Source organism: Lygodium microphyllum, chromosome 25 (assembly GCF_053477565.2).
Source record: "Lygodium microphyllum isolate KBCC chromosome 25, Lygodium_microphyllum_v1.1.10, whole genome shotgun sequence".
Classification (NCBI taxonomy): domain Eukaryota; kingdom Viridiplantae; phylum Streptophyta; class Polypodiopsida; order Schizaeales; family Lygodiaceae; genus Lygodium; species Lygodium microphyllum.
In genome coordinates, this window is record NC_141159.1 from 84204685 (window position 1) to 84213719 (window position 9035).

The 9035-nt window shown below is 43.0% G+C and overlaps 1 pseudogene; it reads left to right on the top strand.

Annotated features, from left to right (window-relative positions):
- Positions 1 to 271: 271 nt before the first annotated feature.
- Positions 272 to 1380, top strand: LOC148014445 (purple acid phosphatase 18 pseudogene; annotated as a pseudogene).
- Positions 1381 to 9035: the final 7655 nt, after the last annotated feature.

Sequence of the window (9035 nt, forward strand, 5' to 3'; positions counted from 1 at the left end):
CAATCTGAAGCATGAAAGAGGAAAAATCAAATGTCCTATTCGCGTGGGGAACAAAGCGCCTCGTTTAGTTCCACAGCAGTATCTCTTCCCATATCCAGAAAATTCAACAACAACAAGCTCTATTTGATTCAAGCTTTGGAATCTGATGCTAGAGTGCATAATTTATCATGCCCGAGCCGCTACTACTGAATTGCCTGTCTTGGACAATATCTCAAAGGTGTGAACCAAAGTGATGTGTGTGGAGCTGATTGCTAACAGATTTTTGCGGAAGATGGTGATTCTTGCTGACGCCTGGAAAACTCTGATCGCTTGTCTCTTTCTGACACTCTCTGCGGGGAAGGAGCCGACCCTCCTTTCGTTCTGATCCTTTCGTCTAAGAAGCTCACAATAACATCCTCCCCAGCCAGGTCCATCTATCGTTAGCAGGGGAAAACCATATCCGTGTTTCTTGGGTCACAACAAGCAGTTCTGCATTATCTAGAGTGGACTATGGAACCATACCAGGTTCATATGATAGATTTGCAGACGGAGATAGCAGTTTTTACGGCTATATACTTTATAAATCAAGTCAAGTCCACAATGTTGCAATTGGACCACAAATTCCAGTAACTTTTGCAATTGCTGGTGATCTTGGGCAGACAGATTGGACTTCCTCAACCTTGAATCAAGTTGCGAGCTCAGATTATGATGATTTTATACTTCCAGGAAAACTTTCCTATGCTGACTATATTCAAGCCCGCCGGGACTCGTTTGGAAACCTTGTTGAGCCCTTGGCTAGTTCACGGCCATGGATGATCACTGAAGGGAATCATGAAATGGAAGAAATTCCGCTGGTTATTGAACCATTCAGATCTTATAATATAAGATGGAAAATGCCCTACAAAGAGACTGGATCAGACTCCAACCTTTATTATTCTTTTGAGGTTGCTGGTGTGCATGTTTTGATGCTAGGATCATACACTGACTTCAGTAGGGACTCTAATCAGTATAAGTGACTGCAAAATGATTTGGCCAAAGTGGATAGAGTCAGAACCCCTTGGCTCCTTGCTGTCATTCATGCACCATGGTACAACAGCAATTTCAAACATCAGGGTGATGGTGACAAAATGATGAAATCCATGGTGTTCATCCTTAAAGAAGCATAAGTTGATATGATCTTTGTGGGCCATGTTCATGCTTATGAACGCACGTCTCGAGTTTTTCTGCATCACTCTGATCCTTGTGGCATCATCCACATAACCATAGGTGATGGAGGGAATCGAGAGGGATTGGCTAACAGGTTTCTGGATCCATAGCCAAGCTGGTCTGAATATCGTGAAGCAGGTTTTGGTCATGGCATTTTTGAAAGTGGTAAATTCTACTCATGCACGATGGACTTGACCTCATTATAGAGATGTTCTTTTGGAGTTTCTGAATTTCTCTGCTGAACTAGTAACTGCCAAGTTACGAAATGAACATGCTGATGTGAAGAGTGTTTCCCTTCCTACTGCAACTGTCATCATACACCTGAATGTAAACAATTTATGAGATACTTCGGATTTTCCTGAACATGAATTTCTTGTAACTCATTTGACAAGCAATATAGTGATCTTTGGCATCAAAAATTTGAGTTCTTCTTGTTAGACTCTTCCATTGCTGTACCTTGAACCCCGTGTTCTGCAGCTCTTGCACGATCTCTTTGACATTTCTGGTGAACCCGACGTGAAAGTGCTGCGTCATCAGCAAGATGGGAGACTCGCAAGAAGAGATGACAGATGATAATGTCATGAAGAACCTGTTTCAGTCATTCACCATGTATATGTAGCAGCAAGCTCATGCAAAACGTGACAGTGATGCTATGGATGCTTTGAAAGCTGTCCAACAGGAGATGAAGCAGTTTAATGGCCAGCAAGTGTCAACGTACCTGCATTTGTATGAAGAAAAGATGAAGTTTTTTGGAGTTTCTCAAGATGTTTGGAGCCGCTACTTCTTGCAGATCGTGGTGCGCGCTCTTGAAGGTCGAATTGCAGAAATTCAAGAGGCACATGCAGGTTGGGCTGAATTTAAAAAGGCATTAAAAGATGAATATTTCCTGGAGGATATAGGTCTTATGAATCGCAGGAATTTTTTAGCATGGGTTTCTATGCCTAATAAGGGACTTTCTGTTACCGCTCTTCTGCGAGAGTTTGAAAGCCGTTATGATCCGCTGGATGGGACAGAACAGCAAGCTTTGGAGATGCAGAAAGTGGAGTTATTTTTGCAAGCTGCAGATGCTGATTTACAGGAAAAGTTGGATGATCTTTTGGAAGATCAAGCTACTGATTCAGGTTTAAAGACTGAGTGGAGACATGTCATTGATGCTGTGAATGCTCTTGTCAAGAAGCAGCACAGGAGAGTCAGATTGCATCGAAATACAGGATCAGTTCCTGAAAAATCCTTGGAGACTTCTTCTTCTACCCCTGCTACTTCTTTGCCTAAGCCTACTCCTCCTGTTATGAATCCACCAGTTCCTGCTGCTCCAGTGCCCTTATCTGTAGATGATGTTATTAAAGGCTTGGCGGATTTGACGATTGAAGCAGTCAAAGCTGAAGTTGGTAAGTTAAAGGAGCAACTTATGTCAGTACCTGCTGTAGCACCTGCTTCAGTGACTGCTTTTCCAGCTGGTCAAAGAAAAGGGCGACGATGTATTTGGTGTGATAGTACAGAGCACCAACACTGCAGAGATTGTGATGCTTTTCAGGAAGCACGTAAGAAGAATGTAGTGTTCTGGGGACAAGATGGGAAGATATGGCTGACAGAGACTGGCGCTCCTCTTGACACGAACTTTGGTAAGGGAGGTATGAAGAAGCTTGTTGATGATATGGCTGCGCGATCAGCTTATGTGAGTGTTAGAGGAGATGCTTCAGCTTTTGGAGTCCAGCTTGAGCAGAAATCTGATGGAGACTCTGCTTTATGGTCTTCTGCCTTGGAGATAGCGAGAAGAGGGAAAGTTCAAACTTCTACTATGACTTGTGTGGGCTCTAGCATCCGAGGAGAAACAGGATGGGATTCTCCTGTTGACAGGTATTCTATTTTTGCTTATATTGCTAAAACGCAGGGTTTAGATGCCATGGTTGAAGAAAAGAGAAGAAGAGATGAGGAGGGTCCTAGCACCTCCAAAAAGACTAGAGGGGGTGACTTTGTTTCACCACCTGTTACAGCTCCACCTATGTCAAATTCTCCAGCTCAAACAGGTTCTGATCAACCAATGGGAGATAAGCAGAAAGAAAAGAAGCAACCAAGAAAAGAGCCAGGATTCAAGCTCTTGTCAGACCTTGATATGCAAACGGATATGAGTAAGATTTTTCATGAAAGAATTTTGAATAGTGAAGTCACTTTTACTGTTGGAGAGGCTCTTGGGATTGCTAGAAGAGAAATACAGGATCAAATGCAGGATCTTTTGCGGAGGAAACAGCATGCGATGGAAGGACCTGCTTTACAGGGATTGTGGCATGGAGCTCTTGGAGAAGAGCATGATGATGCAGTGATGGTTGAGAATGCTTCTGTTAATCCGCAATTGGAGAAAATAGTGCAGCCTATGCAGTATGAAGATGATGAGACCCCTATTCTCATTCCTCGCAACCATTTTTCACGAAGTCATTGGGCTAGAGCAACCACTGAGACAGTGGTAAGGATTGGAGAGAAACAAATTCCCTTGATTGCTTTAGTTGATCATGGTTCTGAAATTAATCTTATTGCTCGAGGTGTTTATGAGAGTGGCAAGTGGCCTATGGATGCAGAGCATGGCTGGCGCATGAGAGCCGCCAACAATACTTCTGGTGATATGTATGCTGCTTGTCCGAGTATCAGAATTTCTATTGGTTATGTTGAAGAGGATTATCATTGCTTTGTTCAGGATTCATGCTCTTATCCGATTATTCTTGGACAGCCTTTCATTACAGAAGCAAGAATGGAAACAAAAGTGATGGATGACGGATCAGCTTATGCGCGGATACGCAGTAAAGATGGTATGCGAGCTGTTCAGTTTATGACTGTTGGGGTAAATCATCCGAGAAACAGGGACTCCTTGCGTGAGGCACCACTACCTGCGAAGGAGTTGGATTTTTATTAGGTACCGCTGTCTTGCGAGACGCCAGTGGTACGGAGCGAAGAAAAGAGGAGATCTCGCCTCCTGGCAGCCAGTCTTTCTCCAACAACTTTGTTGGGTTTACTTCAGATAGTTCAGTAAGTTATCAGAAAATTTCAGATTTGCCTAGAGCTGCCAGGCAGTACATTGGTCGTGAGGAGAAAGAGTTAAAGAATGCAGGTATCTTGCAAGCAGAAGAGCATGTGGATGGATTGTATGAAGGGATGTCTTATGCAGATACATTGTTTGAGATGAGAGCAATGCTGAAAACTGATGTATGCAAGGGTTCAAAGATGATACCTGTGCAAACCTTGGATATGTTTCAGGAAATTTCTGGTTTTATGCTGCAAACAGAGTTAGAGGCTGAGAAAACTCAGCAAACTGAATTTATGGCTGATCTTGATCAGCTAATAGAATTGCAGAGGGCTGAATCCATTCAGCCAACAGAGTTGAATGCAGAAAAATTTCTGCATACAGAGTTTCAGGATACGTCTAAGCAGTCCATAGAGCCGAGGGCTGAATTTATTCAGCCAACAGAGTTGAATGCAGAAAAATTTCTGCATACAGAGTTTCAGACTGCACCCATGCAGTCCATAGAGCTAAAGGCTGAAATTTTTCAGCCAACAGAGTTGAAAGTTGCTGAAATTTTGCAGAAATTGCAGCAAAGAAAAGAGTGCTTGAATGATGCTAAGGTTGACACAAAATATAAAACAGTTGATAAGAAGGTTAAGCCGGTTGCAGGCCCGCTTCCTTCTGATAGTGATGAACAGATTGAAAAAGCTATGAAGCAGCCTATGTTGAGGGATCCTGCAAATATTGGACATAAGTTTACAGCTGAAACTCTTGCAGAATTGAAGATTGGAAATGAAGATTTTTTGCTTCCAGTGGAAAAAGAATGTTTTAGAGAGATGCTTGGACGTCATGGTAAGGCATTTGCTTTCTTTCCACATGAAATTGGCTGCATTAGTCCCGAATTGGTTGCACCTATGGTCATCTTCACTGTTCCTCATGTACCATGGAATATACGTCCCATACCTGTGCCTAAAGCACACTTGCCAAAGCTGATAGAGTTGCTGAATGAGAAGATTAAAATGGGGATTTTGGAACCCTCTTCTGCACCCTATTCTAACAGGTGGTTTACTGTACCAAAGAAGAATGGTACTTTGAGATTTATTCAGGATATGCAGCCCGTGAACAAAGTGACAATCAGGAATGTGGGAACAGGTCCAGTTGTGGATGAATTTGCTGAGGCTTTTGCAGGACGAGCCATCTATTCACTAGGTGACTTGTATTCAGGTTACGATCAGTTTCAGCTTGCCTTGGAAAGCAGGGATATTACTACTATGCGGACACCTATTGGTCTTGTGAGGATGTGTACCTTGCCTCAAGGTGCTACAAACTCAGTTGCTCATATGATGAATGCTATGCATAGAGTTCTTCGAGACTATATTCCGCAGTATACCATGCCTTTTCTAGATGATGTGCCTATTAAGGGTTGTGCAGAAGAAGAAAAGAATGAAAGTCTTGATTTGCGTGGATGTAGACAGTTTGTGGCTGATCACTTGATTGCTTGTGAGCAAATATTGACACGATTAGAGGAGGTAAATTTGACACTTTCAGGGCTGAAATCTGTCTTTGCTGTTAATGAAGTCATCATAGTTGGGCATATGGTTGGATATTATGGCAGAAAGCCTTCTCCTGCAAAGGTGGATGCCATAAACAGGATTGCAGAGTATTGCTCAACTACTTCAGAGGTGCGGAGATTTGTGGGAGCTTGTGTATTTTACATGATTTGGATTCCTCATTTTGCTCATATTGCAGATGTTCTCTATCAGCTGCTTTGAAAGGGGCAAAAATTTCATTGGGATGAGAAGCATTCAAAAGCCATGCGTAAGCTCAAGAAGCTGTTGCAATCAGCTCCTACTTTACGCAAGGCGGATTATCAGTGTGGACGGCCGATCATGTTGACAGTTGATACTAGCCCTATTGGCATAGGTTGGGCTGTGGGACAGGATGATGCTGATGGAAATAGGTATGCAATCCGCTTTGGAGCTAAAGTTCTTAATGAGCGACAAAGGAGATATCCGCAGATCAAAAGAGAGTTGTGGGGAGTAGTCACTGCACTGAAGTGTGATAAAGGGTATTTTATTGGAGCTTCAGTTATTGTGGAAACAGATTGCTTACCTTTGTTTGGCATGATTACTAGTTGCTCGACTGCAGATATAGCGATGCTTCGATGGATTGCCTATATCAAATCATTGAATCCAGAATTTCGACACATAGCAGGGAAAGATAATCCAGTTGCTGACATGCTTTCTAGAGCGAGATATGAGGATGAGGAGTCAATGCTTGCAGAAGATGATGAGACAGAGTTTGCTGCTTCTGTCCTTATTCATGATTGTCATGTATCTACTGTTGAAGCTTTTATTGAAGAACTTTATGTTGATGAGTGGCTGCAAATTGGACAGTATCTAAGTTTATTGACTCGAAGAGCTGATTGGACAGATGATGAATTCAAGAAAATCAGAAGAAAGGCTTATGGGTATTTCTTGAAAGATGGTTTTCTTTGGAAGCATCCAAAGAAGAGAGGAGGCTTGCCCTTGAGAGTAGTTTGTGATGTAGCGATGCAGATACAGATTATACGAGAGTTTCATGAGAGCTCATGGGCTGGACATAGAGGTGTGTGGGCTACCTATGAGAAAATCAAAGAAAGATACTGGTGGAAAGGGATGTATAAAGATGTTTCTCACTTTGTGGAAACTTGCAGGGACTGCCAACTTTACTCTTTAGTGCGACATCGTGATGAGCTGCATCCGACTTATCCACTATGTATGCATTACAAGTGGGTGGTAGACTTGGTTACTTTGCAAGTGGGACTTTGGCAGATGAGATATCTTGTCTTGGCTAGGGAGGATCTTACAAACTATGTTGAAGGTAGACCATTGCGGACGAAGACCACCACTACAGTATGTAAATTCTTGTTGGAAGAAATATTTTGCAGGTATGGATGTATAGGCAAGATTACAGCTGATCGTGGAGAGCTAGATGCTGATGAAGCTAGAGAATTCTTCTCACGGCTTGGGATTAAATTGGCTCTTACTACTGCTTATAATCCAGAGGGAAATGGCAAAAGTGAAAGAGGACATCCGCCAATAGTTAAAGCATTGGCAAAAGCTTGTAGAGGACGGATTGGAGATTGGCCGAGATTACTACCATTTGCATTGTGGGCTGATCGCTCTACACATAGTGTGACTACTGGATACATGCCTGCGGAGTTGATGTATGGGCAAAAACCTGTCATGCCTACTGAAATTTGTGCTCTCACTTGGAGTGTTCTTCCATGGCATGAGAATTTATCAAGGGAAGAGCTGTTAGCCCTTCGGATTCGTCAACTAGAGAGAAGGACAGAAGATGTGCAGCTAGTCGTTGACCGTTTGAAGGCAGCCCGTCTTAGAAATAAGGACAGGTTTGATTTAAGGCATCGCTTGAGGCCTAGAGCCATAAAAGAAGGGGATTGGGTTCTAGTCTACGAGAGTAGTCTAGAAAATCAGCATAGTAGCATGAGAAAAATGGTTCAAAGATGGTTTGGACCGTATGAAGTGAAAAAGGTTTTTGACAATGGTACCTATGAGCTGGCTGAATTAGATGGAACATTATTGAGGGTGCCTATTGCTGGAAAACGAGTCAAGATTTTCAAGAGAAGAGAGGATGAAGAATATGCACTTGAAGCATTGACAGAAGAAGAGCAGGTAGAAGAAAGACAAGCAGAAGAGACAGAAAACATAGATGATGAAGCCGATGGAGAAACAGGTTTACTAGAATCAGAAGATGGACTTGACCTGTTTGTGGACTTGAATGATCCTGGATAGTTGGCACATCCGGAGGATGCGCAGGTTTAGAGGGGGTGGATGTCGTGTTGCTGCGCATCTGAGCCGTGAACACCTCCATTTTTGTTGTGCATTTGTGTTAATTTCTGCGTGTGATTTATTGTTTGTGTGATGCATTTTAGTAATCCGTAGCCAATGTATATATTTCCTGCACTTTGGATCCAAGAAATCATAAGGAATGGACTCCTAAATCTTCTGCTCTTGTAAACAGGGCTATTTTTTATTGTGTGCATGAGGCAAGAGCTGAGGCAAAGGTCATGGTGTATGCAAGCTCATTGACACTGTAAGAGAGGGCTGGGTTGTATTGGTGAATTATCATGGTGATGCATCTCTATTATTGTTCTAGGAGGCTGTGTTCCTGGTACTGCCCTCTGCACAGCCCCAAGCAAGTCTAAGCTATGAGAATTCTCTGGACTGAGATATGTGGAATAATGGGATGATATGTATTGTCATCACCCTAATCTTTACTAACACCTAAAGACGTGTGAAGCACATGTTCTCTAGTGATCCAAAAGGCAAGAAGTTCTAATGAAAATAAAGCTAGTCTATTCAGGGAGGAGGATATTTTTGAAAAGGGCAAAAATGGCGGGCTGCACCTGAATTGGAATGGGGGGCCCTTCCTTTTCGCTTTCTGGAGGGGAGTCGGGAAAAACAGAGGCTGGAGTATGATGCGAAATACAGAGGATTGGAGGAAGGAAAGATGCGGATTTTGCTGATTGGGTGGAACTTGATTCGGAACTTGGAAGATGGAAGCTATACGGAGAAACAATGGGAATTCTGATACATTCCAGTGTTAGTGGCAAAGCTAGTAGGAGAGTATCTGGACGTCGTCATCTCCTCCGGCGACCAGTTTGCGCTCTGAGAACCCTGGGAGGACAAGCTCTCTCTGGACCGTAATGGTGGAACCTTGTCCGCAGTTGCCGTGCATTTCGGGAGTACTGGCTCTCCGAGCATTTCAATTCTGAGCAACTGATTGAGCTCAAGTCTCTCTTCTTCGAGGATCTGGATGTTTTTCATCCTAGAGTTTGATCTCGAACCAGTCT